Source organism: Crocuta crocuta, unplaced genomic scaffold (genome assembly GCF_008692635.1).
Source record: "Crocuta crocuta isolate KB4526 unplaced genomic scaffold, BGI_CrCroc_1.0 scaffold175, whole genome shotgun sequence".
Taxonomy (NCBI): Eukaryota; Metazoa; Chordata; class Mammalia; order Carnivora; family Hyaenidae; genus Crocuta; species Crocuta crocuta.
In genome coordinates this window covers 2,726,136-2,739,573 of record NW_027530988.1, presented here as the reverse complement: position 1 = coordinate 2,739,573, position 13,438 = coordinate 2,726,136, and the positions used below count along the sequence as shown (strand labels likewise).

Genomic DNA, 13,438 nt, shown 5'->3' with positions numbered 1-13,438 from the left:
AAGAGCCCCCAGTGGCCAAAGCTGAAAGAGATGAGCCACAAAATCAATAACATAGTATTGAATTTTAACCTAATGTATAAAATAGATATATATGTATCCATATTGATACCAAAAAAGTGCCTAAATAACTAACTACATGATGAAAAAGAAAGAAGCCTTCTATCCAGAAGAATTCTAAATAATATTTCCTTTGCAGGAGCTGGACAAGAATCTCTCCTCCCCCAGCTTGATGATAGGCTGGACTTGGAGTCTTGTGCCAAAGAATCAAATGTAGAAGAGGAACTCTAGTGCAGTTTCTTCACGGTACAGAACACAGCAGACACTGCCCTAACCAAGTGATCAAGGTTAACATCGCCATGTAAGTCATGCGCTGTCATGTACTCCCGGATATGATGAGATAGGAAGGGCACTTCACCTCCGGGGAATTCTTCCCCCAAGCCCATCATCCCTGCCTAATGATGAGGAAAACATTAGACAAACCCAAACCGAGGTACATTCTACAATGTCTTGACCAATACTCTTCAAAACTGTTAAGGTCATGAAAAATAAGACTGAGGAAATGTCTGGAAAGGGAGAGGACTGAGACATGAGCATTAAATACAATGTGGTATCCTGGCTCTGATCCTGGCATAATTAAAGGACATTAGTAGAAAATTTGGAGAGTTATGTATAAAGCAGAGAGTTTAGTGTGATACTGCACCAGTGTGAATTTCTTAATTTTTATGAATGTGCTGTTGTTTGACATAAAATGTTAACATTAGAGGAACCAAGTGAAGAGTGTACGGGAACTCTGTGTACTAGCTTTGCAACTTTTCCGTAAATCTCAAATTATTCCAAAATAAAAAGTTAATTAAAAAGAACTTTTTTTTTTACTAACTATACATACCTTAGAGGATTTTCAGTGTAGAATTTGGCAATGATTATTAAAGCTATGAATGGTAAAAATCTGCTACTAAAATTTCACAACGTTAAATTAGCTGTACATTTAGAGGTTGTAGGTAACTTTCATGAAATTTGGACTGTTCTTCGACTTTCTGAAAGAATATGCTCCCATTACACCATGGGGACCTCTAGACACACTTCCAAGGCTGCAGGAGTCACAGGAGGGAGCCCCCTCCTCCCTCCCATGCCGAGCCCTGGAGGACCCCTCCTGGCATGCTCTCTGAGGATGGGGACAGTTGGCCCCGTCGTGTCTCTGGCATGGCTGACACTTGCTACCAGAGCAGGGAGTAGGGATTTGAACTGATATCTCTGAGTACATTGGCAATAAGGAGGTTAGCCCTTCCTCTGATAAGGACTTGAGTCTGGCCCTCCTGGTGGTGACCAGTGCCCACCAGCCCACACCCCCATTCCAGCCAATCTTAAGCGTTGCAAAGCAGGGATTGTGCTGAGATGAGGTTCTGGCCTCTAGTCTTTCTAGAGGACTCTGGCCTCTCCAGTCTCTCCAGCCCTTTGTCTTCAGGGATATCAGCATAGGAAATAGAGGCTCCTGGGGCCAATGAACTCAGGTGCTTTCTCTGTTCCTTGAACAGAAGCCTGGGGCCGTAGCAGTCATGAATCTCTGCTCATCACCCTGAGTATTCTGCTGTATAAGAGCTCCATCCCATTTCTACTTGCCTTTTGGGACACTCCCCTTAAGCTCACCCTGTTCCCTGCCCACCACATTCCCTAGCCCTTTTTTGAGTCGTGAAAACTCTAGGCAAAATGTGATATCTTTAGTGTCACCTGTAATATCCTCCAAATAACCCCTCCTCAGGCAAGATCCTGCCTCTCCAACTAGGTTCCTTGTAACAAAAAGTCTTGGAGGAAGGCAGGGGCTCACACTCCCAGGAGAGGGCAGACAGAGGGGCATGGGGTAATGATTACAGTAAGAGGGAGAAGACCCAGGAAGGGGAGTGCACACTACATGGGCTGTGTGGGTGCACACTCAGGGACCTGACAGGAAGCCAGAAGTATCTATTTGGTAAATAAATATATGTCACACAGAAAAAGTAGAGGCAAGTATCCAAATGCCCCTGTATGGCCTAGAGAGAGCCTGAGGGGAAAGCAGAGTCACAGACTGGAGCACTGGAGAGCTGTGGTCCCATAGAAATCTTTCAGTAGGTTTTCGTCAATTTCAGCCCATTCTAGACCAAGCCACCCGTACCATCTCCTCTTGATGCACATTTGTCGTGATGAAGTATATGTTTCTACAAGGGGCTTGCTCATAGTTCTGACATCTGTTTGGAAATTCTGCAGCTGTCCTGACACCGGGAGCATGTTATGCAATTTTGAGGTGCTCCAGAAGTACTTACAAATTGACAGACTGACACTGAACAGCAGGATTACATGAGCCTTAAAAATGCATTCATCTGATCTCTGAAAGTGCTGTCATCTTACATATGCCATGGACTTTTCTATTGTAAAATATTTCAAATGAATGGAAAAGAACAGAGTAATACATCCACCACCCATATTTCACAAATATTAGCATTTTGCCCTATTTCACTTTTTTTTTTTAAGTAAAACATTACAGGGGCACGTGGATGGTTTAGTCAGTTAAGCGTCTGACTCTTGATCTCTCAGCTCAGGTCTTGAGTTATGAGTTCACTCAGGGTTGTGAGTTCAAGCCCCGTGTTGGGCTCCACACTGGGCGTGAAGCCTATTTAAAAAAAAAAAAGGTAAAATATTACAAATTGAGTAGAAACTCCCTTTTGTGCTTCTCTAAGATCCTGTTCCCCTCCCTCCACTCTCCCCAGAAGAGGCTGCCATCTTAAAATTGTGTGCATACTTCTAGTCCACGTTTTTACATTTTTATTATACTTACATTCATAAATCATATGTATTGTTTTGCTTGTTTTTACACTTTAACAAAAACAGTATTACCTCACTGTACTTCTCATGCTGCAATTTGTTGGTTTTCATTAACTTTATGTTTTTGGAATTGAATCACACACAACACTCGCATCTCTAGTCCATTCACTTTCACTGCATAGAACAGAGCATCTTATTGTGTGAACACACACAATTATCCATTTTCATGTTGATGGACATTTGCATTGCTTTAATTTTCATCTATTACATAAAATGCTGCTGTCAACATCCTGTGCACATCTCACGGTTTGTGGATTTGAGCTCCACGTTGGGGCCTGCTCTGGAAGCTCAGAGCCTGGAGCCTGCTTCGGATTCTGTGTCTCCCTCTCTCTCTCTGCCCCTTCTCTGCTCGTGCTCTGTCTCTCTATGCCTCTCAAAAATAAATAAATGTTTAAAAAAATTTTAACTCTATAGTGTAGGAGATGAGAGCTTTCCTCCTAAGGTCAGGAATACAAGGAAGTCCACTCTCACCTCTGTTATTCAACATAGTGGTGGAAGTCCTAGCCTCAGCAATCAAACACAAAGAAATAAAAGGCATCCAAATAGCAAAGGAGGAAGTCAGCCTTTCATTCTTCACAGACAACATGATACTCTGTATGGAAAACCCCAAAGATTCCATGGAAAAACTACTAAAACTGATCCATGAATTCAGCAAAGTCACAGGATATAAAATCAATGCACAGAAATCTATCGCATTTCTATACACCAGTAATGAAGCAGCAGAAAGAGAAATCAAGGAATCGATCCCATTTACAATTGCACCAAAAACCATAAATACCTAGGAATAAACCTAACCAAAGAGGTGTAAAATCTATACCCTGAAAACTATAGAAAGCTTATGAACGAAATTGAAGAAGACACAAAAAATGGAAAAATAATCCATGCTCATGGATTGGAAGAACAAATATTGTTAAAATGTCAATGCTACCCAAAGCAATCTACATATTCAATGCAATCCCTATCAAAATAACACCAACATTCTTCACAGAACTAGAACAAAGAATCCTAAAATTTGTATGGAACCAGAAAAGACCCTGAATAGCCAAAACAATTCCGAAGAAGAAAACCAAAGCTGGAGGCATCACAATTCTGGACTTGAAGATGTATTACAAAGCTGTAATCATCAAAACAATATGGTACTGGCACTAAAACAGACACATAGATCAATGGAATAGAAAATAGAACCCAGAAATGGACCCACAAATGTATGGCCAATTAATCTTTGATAAAGCAAGAAGAATATCCAATGGAATAAAGACAGTCTCTTCAGCAAATGATGCTGGGAAAACTGGACAGCAACATGCAGAAGAATGAACCTGGATCACTTTCTTACTCCATATACAAAAATAAACTCAAAATGGATGAAAGACCTAAATGTAAGACAGGAAGCCATCAAAATCCCAGAGAAGAAAGCAGGCAAAAACCTCTTTGACCTCAGCCACAGCAACTTCTTACTCAACATGTCTCCAGAGGCAAGCAAAAATGGACTATTGGGTCCTCATCAAGATAAAAAGCTTCTGCACGGTGAAGGAAACAATCAGCAAAACTAAAAGGAAGCCAACAGAATGGGAGATGATATTTGCAAACGATGTATTGGATAAAGAGTTAGTATCCAAAAGCTATAAAGAACTTATCAAACTCAAAACCCAAAAAACACACAATCCAATGAAGAAATGCAAAAAACGTGAATAGACCCTTCTCCAAAGAAGACATTCAGGTGGCCAGCAGATACATGAAAAAATGCTCAACATCACTCATCATCAGGGAAATAAATATCAAAACCACAATGAGCTACCACCTCACACCTGTGACAATGGCTGAAATTAACAACTCAGGCAACAACAGATGTTGGCAAGGATGTGGGAAAACCGGAACCCTTTTGCACTACTGGTGGGAATGCAAACTAGTGCAGCCACTCTGGAAAACAGTATGGAGGTTCCTCAAAAAATTAAAAATAGAACTACCCTACAACCCAGCAACTGCACTACTAGGTATTTATCCAAAGGATACGGAGTGCTGTTTCAAAGGGGCACATGAACTCCGATGTTTATAACAACACTACTGACAATAGCCAAAATATGAAAGAGCCCAAATATCCACTGACGGATGAATTGATAAGGAAAATGTTGGGGCACCTGGGTGGCTCGGTCAGGTAAGCATAGACTTCGACTCGGGTCATAATCTCACAATTCATGAGCTGACAGCTCGGAGCCTGGAGCCTGCTTCAGATTCTGTGTTTCCCTCTCTCTCTGCCTCTTCCCAGCTCACACTCTGTCTCTCTTTCAAAAAAATAAATAAACATTTTAAAAATTTTTTAAAGAAGAAGATGTGATTTATATACACAATGTAGTATTACTTGGCAGTCAAATTGAATGAAATCTTGCCATTTGCAATAACGTGAATGGAACTAGAGTTTATTATGGTAAGCAGAATCAGTCAGTCAGAGAAAGACAAATATCCTATGATTTCACTTATATGTGGAATTTAAGATACAAAACAGATGAACATAAAGGAAGGGAAGCAAAAATAACATAAAAACAGGAAGGGGGAAAAAACGTGAGAGACTCTTAAATACATAGAACAAGGGTGTCTGGGTGGATCATTTGGTTAAGCTACCAACTTCAGCTCAGGCCATGATCTCGCAGTCTGTGAGTTCGAGCCCCGCATTGGGTTCTGTGCTGACAGCTCAGAGCCTGGATCCTGGTTCAGATCCTTTGTCTCCCTCTCTCTCTGCCCCTCCTCCGCTCATGCGCTGTCTCTCTCTGTCTCTCAAAAATAAATAAATGTTAAAGAAATTTTTTTAAATATATAGAACAAGCTGAGGGTTGCTAGAGGGATTTTGGGTGGGGTGAAGGGCTAAATGGGCAAGGGGCATCAAGGAGGACACTTGTTGGGATGAACATTGGGTGTTATATGTAGGGGATGAATCACTGGATTCTACTCCTGAAATCATTATTGCACTATATGCTAACTAACTTGGATGTAAATTTTTAAAAATAATAATAACAAATAAATAGGAAAATAAATAAAGGTTTTGCAGTTTTGTATCCTCAAACATAGTTTTGTTCTTATGTGGAAAACCAATCATGCTATTGGTATTTATTGACTCATCCTTCCTTTCCTCCATTGACTTACATAAGCTCACTTGTGTCATTTCCCAAATTTTCATCCATCTAAAAGTTTGTTTCTGGGCTCTCTATTCTGTTCTCTTGGTCTATATGTCTATTTTATTTACCACAGCATTTTAATAAGTCTTTTTTAAATTATGTTTTATTTATTTTTGATAGAGAGAGTGTGAGCAGGGGAGGGACAGAGAAAGGGAGACACAGAATCCAAAGACAGGCTCCAGGCTCTGAGCTGTCAGCATGGAGCCCAGTGCGGGCCTCAAACACACAAACTGTGAGATCATGACCTGAGCTGAAGTCAGACACTTAACCGACTGAGCCACCCAGGCGCCCCTAATAAGTCTTGATATACAGTAAGGCAAGTATCCCCACCTTTTTTTCTTCATCAAAATTGTTTTTGCTATTCTTGAAGTTTCATTCTTCCATATGAATTCCACTAAAAAAAACACAGTTGAAATTTTGATCAGAGTTACATTGACTTCTTAAATTAAAATGGGGACAAATGGACATCTCCATGTTACCAAGCCTTTCCACACATAGGATATCTCCCTTCTTACTCAGATCTTCATTTTATTCTTCAAAAATGTTTTATATGTTTCTCCATGAAGATAGAGCAAATTCTGGGGCACCCGTGTGGCTCAGTCGGTTGAGTGTCCAACTCTTGATTTCGGCTCAGGTCATGATCCCAGATCCCAGGCATTGTAGGATCAATCCCCACATGGGGCTTTGTGCTGGGCATGGAGCCTATCGAGATACTTTCTCTCCTTCTCCCTCTGCCCCTCTCATGCTCACTCTCTCTCTCTATATATATATATTTTAAACAGCAAATTCTATGTTATTTTTATTCTTGGATATCTGATAGATTTTATGAATGGTACCTTTTCTCTTTAATTTTTCCAAGTGGTTATTATGTTGTAGGACATTACTGATTTTGCATGTTGATCTTGCAGCTAGCAAACTGCTGACTTACTCCAATATCTTGTCATAGATTTTATGCATCAGCAAATATTGAGTTTTTCTCTTCCTTATGAATTCTTACCTCTCAACCTCCTCTTATTTTATTGTATTGATTAAAACCTCCAGTATATTGTACAGTATGGGTGCTACAGGCATCCTTGTCTTATTACTGACTTCAATGGGAATACAGTTAGGATTCATTTTTAAATGCTATTTATTATAGATGTTCATTAGGATTCCATATTGTGTTAAGATAATTCCCTTCTAGTCCTAGTCTGCTAAGAGTTATTTTTTTTCATCCTGAATAGATTTTAAATCCTATTTATTTAAATCCTATAGAAAAAAGTTTTTTGCTTCTATTGAGATGATCATATTGCTCCTTTGATCTTTTAAGGAACTGGATTATGGTGATAAATTTTCTGTTGGTGAACATCCTTGTATTCTTGGGATAAACTCTACATGGCCATGATTTATTTTGTACACACTACTGTGCCGGAACTGGTGGACAGTAGAGTCCTTATATTGCAGTGTGCTCTGTAGTGAGAGCCCTCAGCATCCCCTTCGTACAGTAGCTCGGAAAAATATCAGAATTTAATTGCCATCAGATTTCAGTGTGATAAAAGGACTTATCTGCAGAAAATAATGGAATGAATGGTTAACCCTTCTATCTCTGAACATTGAATGAGATCAATTTCCAGCTGCTATTCTCTATTTTGTATATACTATATACTGCTATTACAACTTTGGAATTTTTACATCTATGTTCCTCATTTTACACCTATGTTCCTATCTATGAGATTGAAACCTTATCCTGGTTTAGGATTGATTATTTAAAAACCAGATGGGTGGGGGGAGGTGCCTGGGTGGCTCGGTCAGTTAAGCATCTGACTTCAGCTCAGCTCATGATCTCATGGCTCATGAGTTTGAGTCCTGCTTCGGGTGAGCCCGTTTCTCTCTCCCTCTCTCTCACTGTCTCTCCCTTTCTGCCCCTTGTGGGATTCTCTCACTCTTTCCGTCTCTCTCTGCCCCTGCTCACTTGTGCCCTCCTTCCCTCTCTGTCTCTCAACAACAACAAAAACAAACAAACAAACAAATGGAAGTTTAGCTTCCACTTAGAATGCACAAAGCCACAAGATAATATCAACTCCCACCCTAGGAATGAAAAAATATAGATCATCTACAGAAATATAACTTTCCTAGACTCCATCAGAACGCTGAGGCAACCATGCGAACTGGATTCCGAAGACTGAGAAGACCCTTGAAGGAAAGATGGGATACATGAACTGTTTTGCTTTTGTTAAAGCAGGGGAGGAAGAAGTGGCCGCCATAAAAGTGGATAGGAAGAAAGCAGCTAAAATGTTAATGAACTCCTTAAAGCCTAGTGTGGGTTAACATGCAGTTTAGAATGGGGTTTCTCAGCTTTAGCACTATTGATATTGTGGGAAGGATAATTATTTGTTGTCAAAGGTTGTCCGAGGCATTGTAGAATATTTAGCAGGATTCCTGGCATCTGCCTACTAGATGCCAGTAGTACCACTGCCCTAATTGTGATAATCAGAAATGTCTTCAGACATTACCAAATATCCCTTGGGGGGCAAAATGCCCCGATTGAGAATCACTGGTTTAGAACAATGGACACCCAGACACAGGGTGTCTCATAAGCTTTTTTTCCAAGGGCCTTCACCTAGTACTGATGTAAAGGACAGTGGCAGAGAGAACCCCAAATTAAAAAGCAAAGATGATCAGATCTCTGACAAAACTAATACGTTGTCTACAAGAAACTCATTCTAAAAACAAAGAGAGAAATGGTTTAAAAGTAAAAAGATGGAGGGGCGCCTGGGTGGCTTAGTCGGTTAAGCGTCCAACTTTCGCTTGGGTCATGATCTTGCGGTTTGTGGGTTCGAGCCCCGCGTTGGGCTCTGTGCTGACTGCCAGCTCAGAGCCTGGAGCCTGTTTCAGTCTGTGACTCCCTCTCTCTCTGACCCTCCCCTGCTCACGCTGTCTCTCTGTCTCTCTCTCTCTCCTAGAAATAAATAAAAAACATTAAAAAAAAAAGAAAGTGGTCCATTAAAAAAAAAATAAAATAAAAGTAAAAAGACGGAAAAGGGAGATTATGCAAGCAATACTCAAAAGAAAGCTGGAAGAGCTATATTAGTATAAAAAAAGTAGACTTCTGGGGTGCCTGGGTGGCTCAGTCGGTTAAGCGTCTGACTTCGGCTCAGGTCATGATCTCATGATTTGTGGGTTCGAGCCCCACATCGAGCTTTGTGCTGACAGCTAGCTCAGAGCCTGGAGCCTGTTTTAGATTCTGTGTCTCCCTCTCTCTCTGACACTCCCTTGCTCACGCTGTCTCTATCTCTCTCTCAAAAATAAATAAAACATTAAATGTTTTTGGAAAAAAAATGTAGACTTCAGAACAAAGCCAGGGATAAAGAGGAACATTACATAATGAAAAAGGGATCACATCAGCAAGAAGATGTAACTGTCCTAAATCTGTATGCATCTAAAAACAGAACTTCAAAATAGATAAAGTAAAAACTGTTAGGATTAGAAGGAGAAATAGGATAATATGCATTTATAGTTGAAGACCTCAACACCCCTCTCTCGGTAATTGATAGAGCAAGTAAACAGAAAATCAATGAGGATGTGGAAGACCTGAACAGTACTATCAACCAACTTGACCTTATTGACATATATAGAACACTCTACGCAACAAAAGCAGAATATACATTTTTTTCCCCCAAGCACACATGAAACATTCATCATGATAGACCATATCCTGGGCCATAAACAAATCCCAACACATTTAACGAGACTGAAATATTACAAGCAAGTCCTCTGGCCTCGACAGGATTAAATTAGAAGTAAATAACAAAGATATTTGGAAAATCTCTAAACATCTTGAAATGAAACAACACTGCTAAATACCCACACATCAACAGTGATTTACAAGAGACATTAGAAAAATTTTAATTGATTGGAAATGAAAACACAAGTATATCAAAATTGGGGGGATATATAGTGTTCTCTCTCTCTCTCTGTCTCTCCTTCTCTGACTCTCTGTCTCTTCTCCAAAACAGTTTCTATTTTTTTTAAATGATCCATTTCTAGCTGGTAAAACACATCTCTAAAACCATCTTGTCCTGGTGCTTTTATTGAGAGAGGGCAGAAGACAGAGTTTGATTAACTATTGATTCCTTTTCTCTAATTTTTTATTTTTTCAAGTTTTTCTGATGTCAAATGACGTGTTTGTTCTTTCACTGATAAGGTTGCTCATACATTTGCATTTTTAAGAAGGGAAGGTTACAGGGGCACCTGAGTGGCTCGGTCGGTTAAGCATCCGACTTCAGCTCAGGTCGTGATCTCGTGGTTCATGGGTTCAAGCCTCACATCAGGCTCTGTCCTGACAGCTTGGACCCCAGAGCCTGCTTCATATTCTGTGTCTCCCTCTCTCTCTGCTCCTCCCCTGCTCATGCTCTGTCTCTTTCTCTCTCTCAAAAATAAACATTAAAAAATAAAAAAATAAAAAGAAGGGAAGGTCCCAAAGGGAAAAGACCCTCACTGCTGGAGGCAGTCCTCGGCATGCTTCTGTGGGATGAAGAGAAGATGAGGGGACTCGTGCCATCTCTTGACAGCTCACCTTGGAAGTGATCCCTTTCCTAAGAAAACCTTGACCCTTTCTAAGTGGCATGGAAGTCATCCTCAGCCTTGACACACAATAGGTGGGGCCAAGAATGAACACAGCTCACCAAATACTATTTGTACATTCTCTCTTTTCCTTGACCACCCTTTCCCATAGGTTTGTCTAGTTTATTAGTCATTTTAAAAGAGTCAGCCCTGGTGCACCTGGGTGGCTTCAGCTGAGCATGCGACTCTTGATTTCAGCTCGGGTCAGGATCCCAGGGTGGGGATTGAACCCTGCGTTGGGCTCCTGTGCTAAGTGTAGAGCCCACTTGAGATTCTCTGTCTCCCTCTGCCCCTTCCCCCTTCCCCCGTGCTCACATGCTCATGTGTATTCTCCCTCCCTCTCTCTCTCGCTCTCTCTCCCTCTCCAATAAAGAAAGAAAGAAAGAAAGAGAGAGAGAGAGAGAGAGAAAGAAAGAGAGAGAGAGAGAGAGAGAGAAAGAAAGAAAGAAAGAAAGAAAGAAAGAAAGAAAGAAAGAAAGAAAGAAAGAAAGAAAGAAAGAAAAAGAAAGAAAGAAAGAAAGAAAGAACGAACCAGCTCTTAGTTTTGCCAATTATCTCTACAGGTATTTTCATTCTGTGGAGATGGGAGGATCATGGCGGTTTGGTGTAGTTGCCGTTTGCTTTGGTGGTTCGTTCATTCTCAGTCTCCCTCCTACGCCACTCCACCAGCCTCTGGGGTCCCCTCCAGTGGCAACCAGCGTTACTAGTTGGTTTTTTACCTACCGTTTCAGCAAGATTTTGTGAACGTATGAGCAGCTACGGGCATTTATAAATCGTACTTGTGTAGCTGTAACTCCTTACTATAAAAGAGTGGCATAGTTGCACACTGTCCTGTCCATTACTTTCTTCATTTAATAATATATACTGGAGATGATTAGGAATCACCACATAGCAAGGGTCCTCATTCTTTAAAAAAAATCTTTTTTAATGTTTATTTATTGTTGAGAGAGAGAGAGAGAGAGACAGAGTGTGAGCAGGGGAGGGGTAGAGAGAGAGGGAGACACAGAATCCCAAGCAGGCTCCAGGGTCTGAGTTGTCAGCACAGAGCCCACGAACATCGAGATCATGACCTGAGCCTAAGTCAGATGCTTAACCGACTGAGCCACGCAGGCGCCCCTCATAATTAATAGTTACACACAGTATTTGTATTTTAGGACTGTTCACTAAAGGGTAGTCAATCTTTTGTTTTTATAAACAGTATAATTAATAGCCTTTTTCATACATCATTTTATTTGCATCTGGAGAATAAATTAGGAGAAGTGCGATCGATAGGTCAGAAGGAATATGCTCGTGTTATTTTATTCTGTATTGCCAAATTGTCATCCGCAGATGCTGTATCGATTTGCCCTGCTGCTTACAACGTGTGAGAGGACCTGTGTCATCACACCCTAAACACTGGCTAACCCGGTGTTCAGTCAACTTGTTGGATCTTTACCAATCTGATCATTTTCAAATGGTGAAGGTGATTAAGAGGTACACACTTCTAGTTACAAAATAAGTCATAGGGGTGAAAGGTACTGCAGGGAATACCATCAGTGGCATTCCAGTAACATAGTAGGGCGCCACAGGGTAGCCGCACGCGCCACAGCGAGCTCTGCATAATGTACAGAATCGTGCACTCTGTTGCACACACGAAACTAATAAAACATCGTATGTCAACTGTACTTCAGTAATAAAAATATTTTAATAAATAAATTCAATAAAAATGGTATTTCAGCATAGTTGACAACTACATTTCCACGCTGCTGAAACTGAGCGTTCTCTGTGAACATCTATTCGTATCCCTTGCCTGTTTTTTCCTAAGAGTTTCTTTTTTTTATTCATTTGTAGAGGTTCTTTATGCGTTGGGAAAATAAGGCCGTAGCCTATCCTATGAGTTGCAAATACTTTCCTCCAGTTTGTTAGTTGTATTTTAACGTTACTTACAAATAAATAAAGCCCACTTGGTGGAGTTATGTACTATCGTTTCTTATTCTCATTAATTCCTTATTGTCTTAAATTTTATACGGTCTGACTTAATGTTGCTACTCTAACTTTCTTTGGTTAATAATGGACCGCTATATCTTTCCCACCCTTATATTTACAACCTTGCAACCACTTTTTTTCACTCAGCTTCTTGTCACCAGCATATAACTGGGTTTTGCATTGCTTTATTTCATCCAATCTGCTAGTGTGAATAGATTAGTTTACCAGCTTGTGATTATCGATAAATTTGGACTTATTTCTACCATATGTTACTGTGTTTTCTCTCATCTCTATTAATTTCTTAAGGCTGCTAGAAGGAATTGCTACAAAATGGGGCGAACTTAAAAAACAAAAACAGAAATTTGTTTTCTCACAGTTCTAGAGGCCAGAAGTCTGAAATCCAGGTGTCAGCAGGGTCGCGTTCCCTCCTCTCTGGAAGAGATTCCGTCCCTTGCCTCACCCAGCGTCTGCGGCTATCTGCACTCCTCGGCTGCCAGGTGCATCACTCCGATCTCTGCCTCTGTCTTCATATGACCAGCATTCCTTTCCCTGCGTTTGATCCGGATTTAGGGCCCACCCAGATAATTGAGGATGATCTCGTCTGGGGATCCTTAACTTCATTCCATGCGCAAAGACTTTTTTTCCAAATAAGGTCATATTCACAAATTCCAGGGACTGGGATGTGAACATATCTTTTAGGGGCTCAACCCACCGCACACCATCTTTGTTCCTTATTCTTTGATTATTCTCTCTCTTTTCTTCACTAACGTCAGATTGGTAAAGGTTGGTCTTTTTACCTCTGCTTGTTTAGAAAGTATTAGATATTTACAGGGGCGCCTGGGTGGCTTAGT

General features: G+C 40.6%; 1 long non-coding RNA gene across 1 annotated transcript in view; it reads left to right on the top strand.

Annotated features, from left to right (window-relative positions):
• The window catches only part of LOC144236743 (uncharacterized), a 174,002-nt gene that overhangs the window by 148,182 nt on the left and 12,382 nt on the right, over positions 1 to 13,438 (top strand). The window lies entirely within an intron of this gene.